An 18,458-nucleotide genomic window follows, 5' to 3' on the forward strand; every position below is an offset into this window, starting at 1 on the left:
GAAAAGATTGTTTACTTTTTTATTTCTAACATACATACTTCTATATAGAAATATACTTGTCTACAAAGATGTACCTTTTTGTACCTTTTTGAAACAAGTAGTAAAGTATTTGTGAAGTGTAATGGAAATGATACATCGTTTTCCAAATATTTTCTAAATATAAATCTGAAAATTGTGACATGAATATGCTTTGATCTAAATCATTCAATTGTATCTTTTGCAGTATGTTTAGGGTAATTGTCCAGCTGGAAGGTAAACCTACAATCCAGTCTCAAGTCTTTTGCAGTCTCTAATTCTAATAAGTTTTCCTTCAAGATTGCCCTGTATTTAGTTCCAACCATCTTCCTATCACTCTGACCAGCTTCCCTGTCACTGCAAAGAAAAGCATCCCTACAACATGATGCTGCCACCACCATGTTTGGTGGTGGGAATAGTGTTTTTAGGGTGATGAGCAGTGTTAGTTTTCCAGCGCACATGGCATTTTGCATTTAGCATAAAAAGTTGTACTTTGGCCTTATCTGACCAGAGTATCTTCTTCTACATGCTAGCTGTGTCTCCTTTTGGCTTTTTGAAAACTGCAAATGAGATTTCTTATAACTTATGACTATATACAATACAGACAAAAAGTTTGGACACACCCTATCATTTAAAGATTTTTCTGAATTTTCATGACTATGAAAATTGTACATTCACACTGAAGGCATCAAAACTATGAATTAACACATGTGGAATTATATACTTAACAAAAAAGTGTGAAACAACTGAAATGATCTCTTATATTCTAGGTTCTTCAAAGTAGCCACCTTTTGCTTTGATGACTGCTTTGCACACACTTGGCATTCTCTTGATGAGCTTCAAGAGGTAGTCACGGGAAATGGTCTTCCAATAATCTTGAAGGAGCTCCCAGAGATGCTTAGCACTTGTTGGCCCTTTAGCCTTCACTCTGCGGTCCAGCTCACCCCAAACCATCTCGATTGGGTTCAGGTCTGGTGACTGTGGAGGCCAGGTCATCTGGCGTAGCACCCCATTACTCTCCTTCTTGGTCAAATGAATAATAATAATATGATGGTCCAACTAAACGCAAACCGGATGGAATAGCATGCTGCTGCAAGATGCTGTGGTAGCCATGCTGGTTCAGTGTGCCTTCAATTTTGAATAAATCCCCAACAGTGTCACCAGCAAAGCACCATCACACCTCCTCCTCCATGCTTCACGGTGGGAACCAGGCATGTAGAGTCCATCCTTTCACCTTTTCTGCATCGCACAAAGACACGTGGTTGGAACCAAAGATCTCAAATTTGGACTCATCAGACCAAAACACAGATTTCCACTCATCTAATGTCCATTCCTTGTGTTCTTTAGCCCAAACATGTCTCTTTTGCTTGTTGTCTGTCCTTAGCAGTGGTTTCCTAGCAGCTATTTTACCATAAAGGCCTGCTGCACAAAGTCTCCTCTTAACAGTTGTTGTAGAGTTGTGTCTGCTGCTAGAACTCTGTGTGGCATTGACCTGGTCTCTAATCTGAGCTGCTGTTAACCTGCGATTTCTGAGGCTCATGACTCAGATAAACTTATCCTCAGAAGCAGAGGTGACTCTTGGTCTTCCTTTCCTGGGGCGGTCCTCATGTGAGCCAGTTTCTTTGTAGTGCTTGATGGTTTTTGCCACTGCATTTGGGGACACTTTCAAAGTTTTCCCAATTTTTCGGACTGACTGACCTTCATTTCTTAAAGTAATGATGGCCACTCATCTTTGTTTACTTAGCTGCTTTTTTCTTGCCATAATACAAATTCTATAAATGCTTGGCATAGGTGGTTTCCTTTATTGGATGTTTTCCTTTATTGGATGCTGCCCTTCCCTTGGTTGTTCCTTCCCAGGGAAAGGCCTGGCTATTCACTGCTTGCGTTGAGAAACACGTGATGGTGTCTCCGCAGCTCCTCTACTTGCATTTGCAAATTTGGGGGCAGTGTTCTGGATCACTGCGTTGAGAAACATGTGATGGTGTCTCCGCGGTGTTGGATGTTTTGGTCTCCACAAGGTCAATCATCCGTGCCTTTATAGACTTTCTACTAGGCACTGCTCCTGACAGCCAGTTTCCTACTCCACACTGATGAGGGGCAAAAACCCCAAAACAGCTGTCTGTGGATGGATACCATGCTTGGCATAGGTGGTTTCCTTTATTGGATGTTTTCCTTTATTGGATGTTGCCCTTCCCTTGGTTGTTCCTTCCCGGGGAAAGGCCTGGCTATTCACTGCTTGCGTTGAGAAACACGTGATGGTGTCTCCGCAGCTCCTCTACTTGCATTTGCATATTTGGGGGCAGTGTTCTGGATCACTGCGTTGAGAAACATGTGATGGTGTCTCCGCGGTGTTGGATGTTTTGGTCTCCACGAGGTCAATCATCCGTGCCTTTATAGACTTTCTACTAGGCACTGCTCCTGATAGCCAGTTTCCTACTCCACACTGATGAGGGGCAAAAACCCCGAAACAGCTGTCTGTGGATGGATACCATGCTTGGTATAGGTGGTTTCCTTTATTGGATGTTTTCCTTTATTGGATGCTGCCCTTCCCTTGGTTGTTCCTTCCCGGGGAAAGGCCTGGCTATTCACTGCGTTGAGAAACACGTGACAGTGTCTCCGCAGCTCCTCTACTTGCATTTGCATATTTGGGGGCAGTGTTCTGGATCACTGCGTTGAGAAACATGTGATGGTGTCTCCGCGGTGTTGGATGTTTTTGTCTCCACGAGGTCAATCATCCGTGCCTTTATAGACTTTCTTCTAGGCACTGCTCCTGATAGCCAGTTTCCTACTCCACACTGATGAGGGGCAAAAACCCCGAAACAGCTGTCTGTGGATGGATACCATGCTTGGCATAGGTGGTTTCCTTTATTGGATGTTTTCCTTTATTGGATGCTGCCCTTCCCTTGGTTGTTCCTTCCCGGGGAAAGGCCTGGCTATTCACTGCTTGAGTTGAGAAACACGTGATGGTGTCTCCGCAGCTCCTCTACTTGCATAATACAAATTCTAACAGTCTATTCAGTAGGACTATCAGCTGTGTATGCACCAGACTTCTGCACAACACAACTGATGGTCCCAACCCCATTTATAAGGCAAGAAATCCTACTTGTTAAATCTGACAGGGCACAACTGTGAAGTGAAAACCATTCCCGGTGACTACCTCTTGAAGCTCATCAAGAGAATGCCAAGAGTGTGCAAAGCAGTCATCAAAGCAAAAGGTGGCTACTTTTAAGATCCTAGAATATAAGACATAATTTCAGTTGTTTCACACTTTTTTGTTAAGTACTGTATATACTCGAGTATAAGCCAAGATTTTCAGCTCAAAAAAATGGGCTGAAAGTGCCCCTCTCGGCTTATACTCAAGTCATGGTCGGTGGGTGAGGGGGAGTGAGGACTGTCCAATACTCACCTGCTCCTGGCGCTCCTGACACGGTCCCTGCATGTCCCACGGTCTCCGGGCACGGCAGCTTCTTCCCCTGTTCAGCGGTCACTGGTACCGCTCATTAAAGTAATGAATATGGACTCTACTTCCATAGGGGTGGAGCCGCATATTGATTATTGTAATGATCGGTACCATGTGACCGGTGAACAGGGGAAGAAGCTGCCATGCCCGGAGACCGTGGGACATGCAGGGACCATATCAGGAGCGCAGGGAGCAGATGAGTATTTCATATTCACCTTTCCGCATTGCACCGACGCTCCGTCCTCCGCGTCCTCTGTACTGACTGTTCAGGTCAGCGGGCAGCGACGAGAGGTATGTCATTTTTTTTAGTGCAGCAGCAGCATTTCATGTGGCACAATGTTATATGTAGTATCTATGGGGCCATAATGAACTGTATGGAGCATTATATGGGGCATTATGGGGCCATAAAGAACTGCATGGAGCATTATATGGGGCATCTATGGGGCCATAAAGAACTGCATGGAGCATTATATGGGGCATCTATGAGGCCATAAAGAACTGCATGGACCATTATATGGGGCATCTATGGGGCCATAAAGAACTGCTTGGAACATTATATGGGGCATCTATGGGGCCATAAAGAACTGCATGGAGCATTATATGGGGCATCTATGGGGCCATAAAGAACTGCATGGAGCATTATATGGGGCATCTATGGGGCCATAAAGAACTGCATGGAGCATTATATGGGGCATATTTGTATATGGAGCATCTTATGGGGCCATAAAGAACTGTATGGAGCATTATATGGGGCATATTTGTATATGGAGCGTCTTATGGGGCCATAATGAACTGCATGGAGCATTATATGGGGCATATTTGTATATGGAGCATTTTATGGGGCCATAATAAACTGCACGGAGCATTATATGTGGCACATTGTTATATGGAGCATCTATGGGGCCATAATTAACTGTATGGAGCATTACATGGGGCATATTTGTATATGGAGCATCTTATGGGGCCATAATGAACTGCATGGAGCATTATATGGGGCATATTTGTATAAGGAACATCTTATGGGGCCATAAAGAACTGTATGGAGCATTATATGGGGCATATTTGTATATGAAGCATCTTATGGGGCCATAATGAACTGCATGGAGCATTACATGTGGCACATTGTTATATGGAGCATCTTATGGGCCATAATGAACTGCATGGAGCATTATATGTGACACATTGTTATATGGAGCATCTTATGGGGCCCAAATCAGCATTTGTGCAGCATTATATGGGGCATATTTTAATATGGAGCATCTTATGGGGCTCATCATAAATTTTATGGAGCATTATATGGGGCGTATTTTGTATGGAGCATCTTATGGGGCCCATCATGAACTGTATGGAGCATTATATGGGACTCCTGATTCAATATGGATATTCAAAAACACTTAACCTACTGATGTCTCAATTAATTTTACTTTTATTGGTATCTATTTTGATTTTTGACATTTACCGGTAGCTGCTGCATTTTCCACCCTAGGCTTATACTCGAGTCAATAAGTTTTCCCAGTTTTTTGTTGCAATATTAGGGGGTCGGCTTATACTTGGGTCGGCTTATACTCGAGTATATACGGTATATAATTCCACATGTTTTAATTCATAGTTTTGATGCCTTCAGTGTGAATGTACAATTTTCATAGTCATGAAAATACAGAAAAATCTTTAAATGAGAAGGTGTGTCCAAACTTTTGGTCTCTACTGTATATTATATAATTATAATAAAGTAAATTATTAAATATAATAATTATATATTATATTCTATTATATATTCTATATATAGTCTATATATTCTATATTTTATATTATTCTATCTACGGGCTAACACAGTGCAAAAATATATACTGTATATCTTTCCTGTACATGTAGACATGCATTCTGGCAAATTTGAGTGTTGCAAGTAAAATTTCATTTAAAAAAGACATGGATATACTGTATGTTACTTGCCTATACAAGTGGATGTTGCATTAGACCAAACACTATGAACCACCGTATACATTGTGACTCAGTGGGTTGGTATATTTGGTGACATGCGAGTTACCTTTTTTTTTGAGAAATGGACACAGAAAATTATTTGGAAAACATTCAGTATAACTTTTTTAAAGGGACTCTGTCAGCACACAATGACTGTCATATACTTTTATAGTATTTGACACTATAAAAGTCAGAGGTGAGAGTGGTGATCAAAGTGAAAAGGTGTTAAGGTGCATGTAAATGTTGACCCCATGATGATGCAACAAGCACGGGTACTTGTTTTAAGGTACCGTCACACTCAGCGATGCTGCAGCGATATAGACAACGAGCCGATCGTTGGAGCGTCGCTGTTTAGGTCGCTGTAGAGACGTCAAACACAGCAGCTCCAGAACAATGCAGGAGCGATCCTGTGACGTAACGGTGACTCACTTATCGTTCTCACAGGTCGTTAGCTCCATGTAAAACATTGCTGACATCGTTGCTTTTGCTGTCAAACATGACGATACACGCCGACCTGACGACCAAATAAAGTTCTGGACTTCTAGCTCCGACCAGCGATATCACAGCGGGATCCAGATCGCTGCTGCGTGTCAAACACAACGAGATCGCTATCCAGGACGCTGCAACGTCACGGATCGTTCTCGTTGTAAAGTTGCTGAGTGTTAAGGTACCTTCACACGAAGCGACGCTGCAGCGATAGCGACAACGATGCCGATCGCTGCAGCGTCGCTGTTTGATCGCTGGAGAGCTGTCATACAGACCGCTCTCCAGCGACCAATGATGCCGAGGTCCCCGGGTAACCAGGGTAAACATCGGGTTACTAAGCGCAGGGCCGCGCTTAGTAACCCGATGTTTACCCTGGTTACCAGCGTAAAAGTAAAAAAAAAAAACAGTACATACTCACCTGCGCGTCCCCCAGCGTCTGCTTCCTTACACTGACTGAGCTCCGGCCCTAACAGCAGAGCGGTGACGTCACCGCTGTGCTTTCACTTTCACTTTAGGGCCGGCACTCAGTAAGTGTCAGGAAGCAGACGCTGGGGGACGCGCAGGTGAGTATGTACTGTTTGTTTTTTTTACTTTTACGCTGGTAACCAGGGTAAACATCGGGTTACTAAGCGCGGCCCTGCGCTTAGTAACCCGATGTTTACCCTGGTTACCAGTGTAAAACATCGCTGGTATCGTTGCTTTTGCTGTCAAACACAACGATACACGGCGATCGGACGACCAAATAAAGTTCTGAACTTTATTCAGCGACCAGCGACATCACAGCAGGATCCTGATCGCTGCTGCGTGTCAAACTAAACGATATCGCTATCCAGGATGCTGCAACGTCACGGATCGCTAGCGATATCGTTACAAAGTCGTTTCGTGTGAAGGTACCTTAAAGGTACCTTTAGACAATCCTACTGTGCTGATAGAGATCCTTTAATAAGCAAACTAATGTTAAACATCCAATACTGGCTACAAATGCGTTTACAGGTTTAGGTCCATCACTGGGTGCATAAAACTTAATTGCTTGAAATAGATGTATTTCCGCTATGAGCATATCCTGCTCCACTGCCTCTGGATTTCACAACTATTTTGGCATTATCTACCCCTGAAGAAGCCACAGTGGTTGTGGCGATTATGTGTGGAGTTTGTACCCCCCTTTATTCCTTCCAGCATTCATTGCTCCTTTACCTGTTCCTTCTTTTCCCACACCAATGGGTATAAGTTCTAGGCTGCCTCTCCCCACTATGCCATAGGAACTGGTTTGGCTATTCATTCCATTCATGTCCTTCACACATGATTCATCTTCTTCTGGTTATTTAGTGGGCCAACCTATTATATTAGCAATTCTTGCATGAGCATACACTGGGACATCTTCCCATTTTTTGTTCCTTGCTCTTACATATAGTCACTCATATGGTGCTGTGAATAGGTGTAAGGGTTCACAAAGACTGGTACACGCCCCTTCCCCTTTAAGCATGTCCTGGTTGCTGCACTGTGTAAAGATAATTTCATTTTGCTATTGGAGCGCCCCCACACTGCCGCAGGGCCGAGGGGTACCCGGTACCGGGCCTCTGAGTCTCTGCTCTGGGGTTGTCACAGTGGCTAGGCCCGGTCCGTGACCCTGCCGAGGGGCGCACAGTCAGAGATGATGGAAATGGATAGATGATGGTAGTGGTGAGGCTGTAGTGGTGCGGTGCAGTAAATAACGAGGACACCAGGTTGCAGTCTCTTTACCTTTTTACTGAAGATCTCTGGGTCCTCAGTCCGGAGTCCGGATAACCAGGCTGCGCAAGTCCGGCCGGTCCAATGGCACCTCCAGAGTTCTCTTAACAGGTGGAAATCTGTGCCTTCCTTCTAGCACTATGTGTTGTGGTCCTTCCCTGCTGTGCTTACGGAAAGTCCCCACAACTGTTGTGTCTGTTTCTTAAGTTCCCTCACAACACGATTAGATGATGTTCTGCTAATCCTCCGTCCCTCCCTGATGTTACGGTTAGGACGGCACCCGTTTGACGGGTAGGCTCGGAGCTCTTCCGGGACCCTAGAGTCGCCCCTCTCCACAAGTTGCCCCCCAAGACTGCATAGGTGATTTAGGTGAGACAGCCCGCCTTAGACTGACTGTCCTGCCGTAGGTTCGAAGTATTGCCTGAAGCTGTATGTAGAAATACTTCCTTCGGCGTTCCGGCCACCGGTTGTTTGCGCCTCAGTAGGATGTTGCCTCGATCTTACAGCACGACCCCTACTGGTATTCTCCTTCTTGCTTTGATCTCGTTTCTCACTCAGCACAATCTATCTCGCTTCCAATCCCTTCTTGGGCACCGCCGCTATACTGTGCAGGCACGGTCCCGTTACGTTCGCTCAAGTTGCCAAGCCCCTGTCAGGATCCCACCCCTGACAGGGACCCTACCGAATCTTCTCCCGCAACACCCTCTGCCACAAGGCATTGCCTGGTTCCAACCCAGTCAGCTTTCTCCCTAACTTCCTGCCTGACCCCCAGTTTTACCAGTGTGTGGAGAGTGGCCTAGTAAATAGAACCCTTAGCTCCCCCTGGAGGCCCGGCGGTGAAATGTATTGGTGTCTGTGATACCTGATCAGATGAACTCCTTCAGTGCCATCAGACGTACCATAGCTCCCCTTAGTGGCGGAGCCACAGTACTGCAACGACCAGGACTCTGGGGCGCTGCACTCCCCCCCGGTTAAATCCAGTACTCCGGGACTGGGAAGAAAACAACAATACAAGTTAGCAAAAAGACATGCAATTTGTTGAGTGCAATAACAATAAGTATACTTGAACAGAGCTTCCCTTTATGGGAGGTGAGGACACTTGAACGTTACAAAACATGGTTAAATATCACAGCAACAGGCTATAAATAACTTTTCCTTACCCAACCGGGTATTCTACTTAGTACAAATTCTTGAACAATAATTTAACATTGCCTTTAAGGATGCACACTCTAAATCCACTAAAGACCTTCTTATACACATTATAAGGCTTAAGCAACTGTGCTACATTCTCCTTCTTTAAATCTGCAGGGCCGCCTGTCCTAACGGCGCCAGACCTACTGCCTCTCCTTTCTTACAGGACCGCTCCTTTCAGCCCGAGCCTTCTGTCTTTTCAACTACTATACACAGTATAGAACATAACATACTTTCAGTTTAGGAACACTGAGCCATCTTCATATGGCTCCTAGGAGGACTCACTGACTAACCCCTATGGGTTCACTTTCTGTCCTCTGTAACACATTATTAAACTCTTTCTTTACAATAAACTATTTTTCTACGTAGAACTCAGGGTTCACCTTCTATCCTCATTTTCTATCAACATTATCAAACATTTTCTTAGAGCATTAACTTCCATCTTTACTTTCTTACTAGCAACTATGCAGGACACTATGTCTACCCCTACGGGCCTACTGCATCTTTCTTCTGACTTTCTTTCAGAGAACATTATCTGCGTTTCTTTACAATTAACTAGTTCAATACATATAACTTTCACATGTAAGCATTATCTTTCTCTCATCAAGACATTATTGCTATCTATCAGTCTTAAGGCAACACGGTTCATCAGCGTAATACGTGGACATCCCCTTTAAGAGGGGACCAAGTCTTTATGAGGTAGCATATCTTCTCAGGCTACCAGTCCGTACTCAGCAAAGGCTCCGGTGCGGTATCTTCGCAAAGAGTCTCTCTTTAAGTAAAACCAGTAGAGTTAACCCTAGTCGGGTTTAAAGCAGCAAAAAGCAGGGAAACAAACAGTTAACTATGTACAGTTTCAGGTTTCCGAGGTTTAGTTGGACGGCTTCCAGGGCTGCACCTGGCACTTAACCCCTCTTGGCCTGGGAAAAGTGAGGTCCAGGGTTACACCCAGTGCTGGATAAACGCCGATAATCCGTCTTTCATATACAGTTAAATCATGCGCAGCGATGGAGGTCTGCGCAGCTTGAGTATGGGCATTTGCTGCAGCAGAGGTAGCGGCTGCTGCAAGATCAGTCACTGGAACAGAGTCAGCAGCTGGGGCACTAGCAGTCACTGGAGTGGTGTCAATCATCAGGGCAGGGTCGTTCTTCCTACCTGCTTCAGATGCGGTTCCTCCGGTACCGGTCTGCTCCGTCTCCGCTGGGGTCTGGAACGCTGGTTGCGGGGCCTTGTGCTGCGACGCTGTCATTTCTGCTTGCAGCACCTCGCTTTCCGGCAGGGCCTTGCTTTCTGGCTTCGGAGCGCTGGAACTTCTTTCTTGCTCCGGACCAGATGAGGCTACCGACAGACGTCTGGCGAGGCTCCCGATGATGGTCTTCTTCCACCCGGCCTCAATGCTCAGCTGCGTCTGCAGGGGTTGGTCGCCGAGCTCATCCGCTCTGGCCTGCAGGAATTCAATATCAGCGGTGGAGGCCTGGTTGCGGTGTCCCTCCGGGTAGCTGGGGGAGTCCTCGGCTCCGACCCCACGCTCCGGCTCCGGGCGGCTGGCCATGGCATCCTCCATGTCGCTGACTTCTTCTTCCTGGTCCTTTTCCCGCTCTCTCCTTCGTGGGCGGTTTCGTTTTCATTGTCTCTGCCCACCATTAAGGATCAGGAGGCGGATCTCGGCTGCTGACGGACACGTCCTCAAGGGGCCGAGATATTTAGACTGGGCGGCCATTGTTTTTCGCGCTCTTCAGCTTGTTCACGCCCACTCCACGCCCCTCTTCTTCTCCTGCGCTTCTCCTCAGCGCTGTAATGGCGGCGGTTTTGGCGGTAATCCTTGTAGTAATGGCAATACACAGTCCTTGTAATAAAGCACAGTCCAAGCACGATAAATCACAGTTCTAAGGCACACATGACCTGATTCTTCAGGCTTAAGTAGATCCTGTTCGTGACGCCAAAATGGAGCGCCCCCACACTGCCGCAGGGCCGAGGGGTACCCGGTACTGGGCCTCTGAGTCTCTGCTCTGGGGTTGTCACGGTGGCTAGGCCCGGTCCGTGACCCTGCCGAGGGGCGCACAGTCAGAGATGATGGAAATGGATAGATGATGGTAGTGGTGAGGCTGTAGTGGTGCGGTGCAGTAAATAACGAGGACACCAGGTTGCAGTCTCTTTACCTTTTTACTGAAGATCTCTGGGTCCTCAGTCCGGATAACCAGGCTGCGCAAGTCCGGCCGGTCCAATGGCACCTCCAGAGTTCTCTTAACAGGTGGAAATCTGTGCCTTCCTTCTAGCACTATGTGTTGTGGTCCTTCCCTGCTGTGCTTACGGAAAGTCCCCACAACTGTTGTGTCTGTTTCTTAAGTTCCCTCACAACACGATTAGATGATGTTCTGCTAATCCTCCGTCCCTCCCTGATGTTACGGTTAGGACGGCACCCGTTTGACGGGTAGGCTCGGAGCTCTTCCGGGACCCTAGAGTCGCCCCTCTCCACAAGTTGCCCCCCAAGACTGCATAGGTGATTTAGGTGAGACAGCCCGCCTTAGACTGACTGTCCTGCCGTAGGTTCGAAGTATTGCCTGAAGCTGTATGTAGAAATACTTCCTTCGGCGTTCCGGCCACCGGTTGTTTGCGCCTCAGTAGGATGTTGCCTCGGTCTTACAGCACGACCCCTACTGGTATTCTCCTTCTTGCTTTGATCTCGTTTCTCACTCAGCACAATCTATCTCGCTTCCAATCCCTTCTTGGGCACCGCCGCTATACTGTGCAGGCACGGTCCCGTTACGTTCGCTCAAGTTGCCAAGCCCCTGTCAGGATCCCACCCCTGACAGGGACCCTACCGAATCTTCTCCCGCAACACCCTCTGCCACAAGGTGTTGCCTGGTTCCAACCCAGTCAGCTTTCTCCCTAACTTCCTGCCTGACCCCCAGTTTTACCAGTGTGTGGAGAGTGGCCTAGTAAATAGAACCCTTAGCTCCCCCTGGAGGCCCGGCGGTGAAATGTATTGGTGTCTGTGATACCTGATCAGATGAACTCCTTCAGTGCCATCAGACGTACCATAGCTCCCCTTAGTGGCGGAGCCACAGTACTGCAACGACCAGGACTCTGGGGCGCTGCACTATTTATATGGTGTCTACTACTGTTATATGAATGTTTTATACTACTATGTGTAGCGTTTTTTTCCATAATCGTATAGGGACAGTGTAGTACCTTAGTTGGGCCACAAGATGGGCACATAATAAATAGTTGATTATAGGAGGAGTTTACTGGGGTAAGGCAGGAACAGTTTCCTGGTTAGAGTCAGAGGGGCTAAGGAGCCTGAACAGCTTGGGTGGGCCTTAGAGCCCGAGCTACCCAGTAGCTCCATAACGTTAGAAGTGAGAAGCCCAGCCATCCAGGGCCCAGTGGGCCAGAAGTAGAACCTGAGCAACAGTGTGCCAGCAGTGTTGGAGAAGAGGTTACAGCAGCAGTCACAACAGTACAGGGATGCTGGTGGCAGTATAATGTGGCAGCTTACTGCATGGGCTGATATCCTCAGATCCTGTGCGAAACGGACAAGGAAACCCCTGAGCATAGTGAGTCTGAACAGGGAGGACAATGCATTACCGCAAGAGATGGTAGGACTCGGGCACATACTGAAGACCTTATGAAGAGGTGCAGGGAAAGTAGAGAATAAGGACTGTATGAAGCCCTATGCTGTTGTTGTATCAAATAAGGATGAGCACAGACAAACAAGACTGTGGCTCTGTTTGTGTACAAACGTATGGAGAACGCCTCCAGCAACCTGGAGGAGAACCTGTAGAGATGGAGAACAGAGAGGCAGGTGCACTGATTAAAAGACAGTTTTTTATGTGAAGGGGGACCAGAGCACGCAAGATCTGATATGCTCAGCCACGACTACGGCTTTGGCGCTTCCTCACATAGGCATACAAGTTTTATAATGGATTGTTTCAATTGGCACCATAAGATTTTGGGTTCTATACACATTTGATACACAATTGTTATTTGTCCGGAGCTTTTATTTGATTGATTTTATATTGTTTGTCACCTTTTTCTATTAAAAATTTGGATGTTCCCATCTTTGTGGGCATGTTGCTTTTTCTCTTGCTTTTCATTATTATTCATTAGGATGCTTTTGGAGAACCCCTCTTTCAGCACAGTATAGTGGTGCCCTCCATACTTTTTCATTTTTTCACACCTATATTGATTGCGGCAACTAAGCAGCCTAGCTTAGCTAATTTTACTGTCAAATAAAAAATAAATACGGTAATAGAACACATACAACAGAAGTGACCAAGCAAACTCCATTACATATGGTGGAAAAAGTTCACAACATTTTAAAAGCTAAAGGAAAATCACAAAGTTTGCAAACAGGCACCTGCATGCTGGGTGTGTAGTAAATTAGACAAGATTGCAAACCATATGTCCACATTCAAGACGTACAGCATGTGGTCAGGCACCTTTTCATAATGGTGATGTAAATGATGTTGGCCCGCATATCATATTATTGTTAACGTTTTATCAAACATATAAAAAACCCAGAGCAAGCAGACACAAGTGACCATAGGCTACACACTGCATGGGGAAAAATGTATGCTGATGCAGGAAAATAAAAACAATACTACACACACAATGGTCCAAATATGGATAAAATACATAAAAAAAATAAAAAGTGGTGTACTTCATGAAGAAAGTGTGTTTATGCTGGGGTGCAGCATTCCTGGAAAATTACTCCTGGGAAATACATTCATGTCCTAATGAATCGGGGCCAACGTGTCAAGAGTGAGAAACATACATTGTGACCACCATATGTAACGCCACTACTTTTCATCACTGGTGCCCTGTGCAGCTGAGCCATCTATCCCAATCTTTAATTATACTTTATATGACTATACATTGGAAAGACTCTCCTGATCTAATATTTTTTTCCCTTACATATAATAAATGCAGTAATCAGAGTCTAAGTGACCATTCAGGTCATTAGTAGTGCCCAATGTCCCATAGCCAGAAGGAACCTATGGCCTATTTGCCTGTAGCTCCTGAAAAATAAAGAAATGCAAGTGACAAATGCAATATATAAAGCCAACCCAAAATATAATTGATAAAGTCTTTATTTAGATGCTCATGACATTTAGTGCAAGAGAACCCAGATCCCTGTCATTTAGTCCCTGGCAGTGATTGAGAAGTATCAGTAGTGTAAAGTAGTTAGGAAGATATTTTGCGCTATTGACTGAGTCAAATATAATAAAGATTGCTTTCATATTAGATGGCTGATAGATTGTTATAGGCCAGTTTTAATGAATTATAATTATATGATGCAATGACTGTGAAGGTTTACAGTATTACAACATCCTCATTATAGGTCAGACCTGGCTATGTTGCCAAATTCGAGGAGAACATCAGCAGGGAAACGATGAAGACTTTAAGTGGTTCTAAAGATTAATTTATTGATACATATAGCTGTTAAGTCATAATGTAAGTGAAGCTAGATTCTGTTCACACTACTGTTATGTGTTGTCTGTTGTGAACTCTGTTTTCGGGCTCCCTCTTGTGGTCACAGGTGGTATTGTGTGAGTTTTGTTTTTGGGCTCCCCCTGGTGGCTTTGTTTGTTAATCTTGCGGGTCTGTGGCTGGATCAGCTGCCTCGTTATTCACTAGGGAGGTTCCTATTTAGCTCTGCTTCACCTCCACTTGTTGCCGGCTGTCGATGTATTCAGTGCTATTCTGATTACTCCTGACTATCTTCGTTTTCTGTCTCTTCATGAGAAGCTAAGTTCTGTTTGATTATTTTTTGCTCATCTGTCTGCAATATGATTTCTGTGTATGATGAGTTTAGTCCAGCTTGCTAATATGTGATTTCTTGCTGGGGTACGGAGTTGCTTCCCCCGCACCGTTAGTTGGTGCGGGGGCTCGAGCAATCTCTGCGTGGATATTTTGAATAGGGTTTTTCATTGACCGCACAGTTCCCTTCCTATTTTCTGCTATCTAGTGTTAGCGGGCCTCATTTGCTAAATCTATTTCATCTCTGCGTTTGTGCTTTCCCCTTAACTCACCGTTAATATTTGTGGGGGGCTTTTCTATATCTTTGGGGTCATTTCTCTGAGGCAAGTGAGGACTTACTTTCTCTCTAGGAATAGTCAGTTTCTCAGGCCGTGACGAGACGTCTAGGATTTCCAGGTAACGTTCCACTGCTACCTATAGTTGTGTGCGGATAGGCTCAGGTTGCGGTCAATCCAGTTACCACTTCCCCAGAGCTAGTCTTCGGTTTAGTTTCTTAGCTAGTCAGATTTGCGATCCTTGCCACTAGGATCATAACAGTACAGCCGGCCGATAAAGTGTTAATAAATAATTTAATTTTTTTTGTGTTGCCGTGTGTCTAGCTGCTTTGGGTCTAGCTTCTCTCCTCCTCTTGATCTTGGTGTGGCTCTGAGTTCAGCTGCTGACATGGATATCCAGAGTTTGGCCTCCAGTGTAGATCATCTTGCTGCAAGGGTACAAAGTATTCAGGATTTTGTTGTTCACAGTCCTATGTCAGAGCCTAGAATACCTATTCCGGAGTTGTTTTCTGGAGATAGATCTAGGTTCCTGAATTTTAAGAACAATTGCAAATCGTTTCTTTCTTTGAAACCTCGTTCCTCTGGTGATTCCGTTCAGCAAGTTAAGATTATTATTTCTTTCTTGCGCGGCGACCCTCAAGATTGGGCCTTCGCATTGGCGCCAGGGGATCCTGCATTGCTCAGTGTGGATGCGTTTTTTCTGGCCCATGGATTGCTCTATGAGGAACCTAATCTTGAGAACCAGGCTGAAAAAGCTTTGTTGGCCCTCTCTCAGGGGCAAGATGAAGCAGAGGTGTATTGCCAGAAATTTCGGAAATGGTCGGTGCTTACTCAATGGAATGAGTGTGCCCTGGCTGCAAATTTCAGAAAAGGTCTTTCTGAAGCCATTAAGAATGTCATGGTGGGGTTCCCTACGCCTGCAGGTCTGAATGAGTCAATGACTCTGGCCATTCAGATTGATCGGCGTTTGCGGGAGCGCAAACCTGCGCACCATTTGGCGGTGTCTTCTGAACAGACACCTGAGTCTATGCAATGTGATAGAATTCTGACCAGAAGTGAACGGCAAAATTATAGACGGCAAAATGGGTTGTGCTTTTACTGTGGTGACTCAGTTCATGTTATCTCAGCATGCTCTAAGCGCACAAAAAAGATTGATAAATCTGTCACCATCGGTACTTTACAGCCTAAGTTCATTTTGTCTGTTACCCTGATTTGTTCCCTGTCATCTTACCCGGTTATGGCTTTTGTGGATTCAGGTGCTGCCCTGAGTCTGATGGATTTGTCATTTGCCAGGCGCTGTGGTTTTGTTTTGGAGCCTTTAAAATTCCCTATTCCACTAAGGGGAATTGATGCTACACCATTGGCTATGAATAAACCTCAGTACTGGACACAAGTGACCATGTGCATGACTCCTGTTAATCAGGAGGTGATTCGCTTTCTTGTACTGCATAATTTGCATGATGTTGTCGTGTTGGGTCTGCCATGGTTGCAGACTCATAATCCAGTCCTGGATTGGAAAGCAATGTCTGTGTCAAGTTGGGGTTGCCAGGGAACTCATGGCGACGCTCCTGTGGTGTCAATTGCTTCATCCACTCCTTCTGAAGTCCCTGCGTTTTTGTCGGACTACCAGGATGTATTTGATGAGCCCAAACTCAGTTCTCTAACTCCTCATAGGGATTGTGATTGTGCTATAAATTTGATTCCTGGTAGGTAGTAAGTTTCCTAAGGGACGACTTTTCAATTTGTCAGTGCCGGAGCATGCTGCTATGCGGAGTTATATAAAGGAGTCTTTGGAGAAAGGACTTATTCGCCCCTCCTCCTCCCCTCTTGGTGCGGGGTTCTTTTTTGTGGCTAAGAAGGATGGTTCCCTGAGACCTTGTATTGATTATCGCCTTCTAAATAAGATCACGGTCAAATTTCAGTATCCTTTGCCATTGTTATCTGATCTGTTTGCTCGCATTAGGGGGTCTAGTTGGTTCACCAAGATAGATCTTCGTGGTGCTTATAACCTTGTGCATATTAGGAAGGGTGATGAATGGAAAACTGCATTTAATACGCCCGAAGGCCATTTTGAGTACTTGGTGATGCCTTTTGGACTTTCTAACGCTCCTTCTGTCTTTCAGTCCTTCATGCACGACATCTTCCACGAATATCTGGATAAATTTATGATTGTGTATCTGGATGATATTCTGTTTTTTTCTGATGATTGGGAGTCCCATGCTAAGCAGGTCAGGATGGTGTTTCAGGTCCTGCGTGCCAATGCTTTATTTGTGAAGGGCTCAAAATGTCTTTTGGGAGTCCAGAAGGTTTCTTTTTTGGGTTTCATTTTTTCTCCTTCTACTATTGAGATGGACCCAGTCAAGGTTCAGGCTATTCATGACTGGACTCAGCCTACATCTGTTAAGAGTCTTCAGAAGTTCATGGGTTTTGCTAATTTTTACCGTCGCTTCATCGCTAATTTTTCTGGTGTTGTTAAGCCTTTGACGGATTTGACCAAGAAGGGTTCTGATGTTACTAATTGGTCTCCTGCGGCTGTGGAGGCCTTTCGGGAGCTGAAGCGCCGGTTTTCTTCGGCTCCGGTCTTATGTCAGCCAGATGTCTCTCTTCCTTTCCAGGTCGAGGTTGATGCTTCTGAGATTGGAGCGGGGGCTGTTTTGTCGAAGAGAAGCTCTGATGGCTCTGTGATGAAGCCATGTGCTTTCTTTTCAAGAAAGTTTTCGCCTGCCGAGCGGAATTATGATGTCGGTAATCGGGAGTTGTTGGCTATGAAGTGGGAATTTGAGGAGTGGCGACATTGGCTCGAGGGAGCTAAGCATAGTGTGGTGGTCTTGACTGATCACAAAAATCTGATTTATCTCGAGTCGGCCAAGCAGCTGAATCCTAGACAGGCTCGTTGGTCGTTGTTTTTCTCTCGTTTTGATTTCGTGGTCTCGTACCTGCCTGGTTCGAAGAATGTGAAGGCTGATGCTCTTTCTAGGAGTTTTGTGCCTGACTCTCCTGGAGATTCAGAGCCGACTTGTATCCTCAGAGAAGGGGTGATTTTGTCTGCCATCTCCCCAGATTTGCGACGAGTGCTGCAGAAATTTCAGGCAGATAGACCTGACCGTTGTCCACCGGAGAGACTGTTTGTCCCAGATAGATGGACCAGTAGAGTCATTTCCGAGGTTCATTCTTCGGTGTTGGCGGGCCATCCTGAAATATTTGGTACCAGAGATTTGGTGGCCAGGTCCTTTTGGTGGCCTTCCTTGTCGCGGGATGTGCGTTCCTTTGTGCAGTCTTGTGGAATTTGTGCTCGGGCTAAGCCTTGCTCTTCTCGTGCCAGTGGTTTGTTGTTACCTTTGCCTGTCCCGAAGAGGCCTTGGATGCACATTTCCATGGATTTTATTTCAGATCTCCCTGTCTCTCAGAGAATGTCTGTCATCTGGGTGGTGTGTGATCGTTTTTCTAAGATGGTCCATTTGGTGCCCTTGCCTAAGTTGCCTTCCTCCTCCGAGTTGGTTCCGCTGTTTTTTCAAAATGTGGTTCGTTTGCACGGGATCCCTGAAAATATTGTTTCCGACAGA

This window comes from Ranitomeya variabilis, chromosome 4, assembly GCF_051348905.1.
Source record: "Ranitomeya variabilis isolate aRanVar5 chromosome 4, aRanVar5.hap1, whole genome shotgun sequence".
Classification (NCBI taxonomy): domain Eukaryota; kingdom Metazoa; phylum Chordata; class Amphibia; order Anura; family Dendrobatidae; genus Ranitomeya; species Ranitomeya variabilis.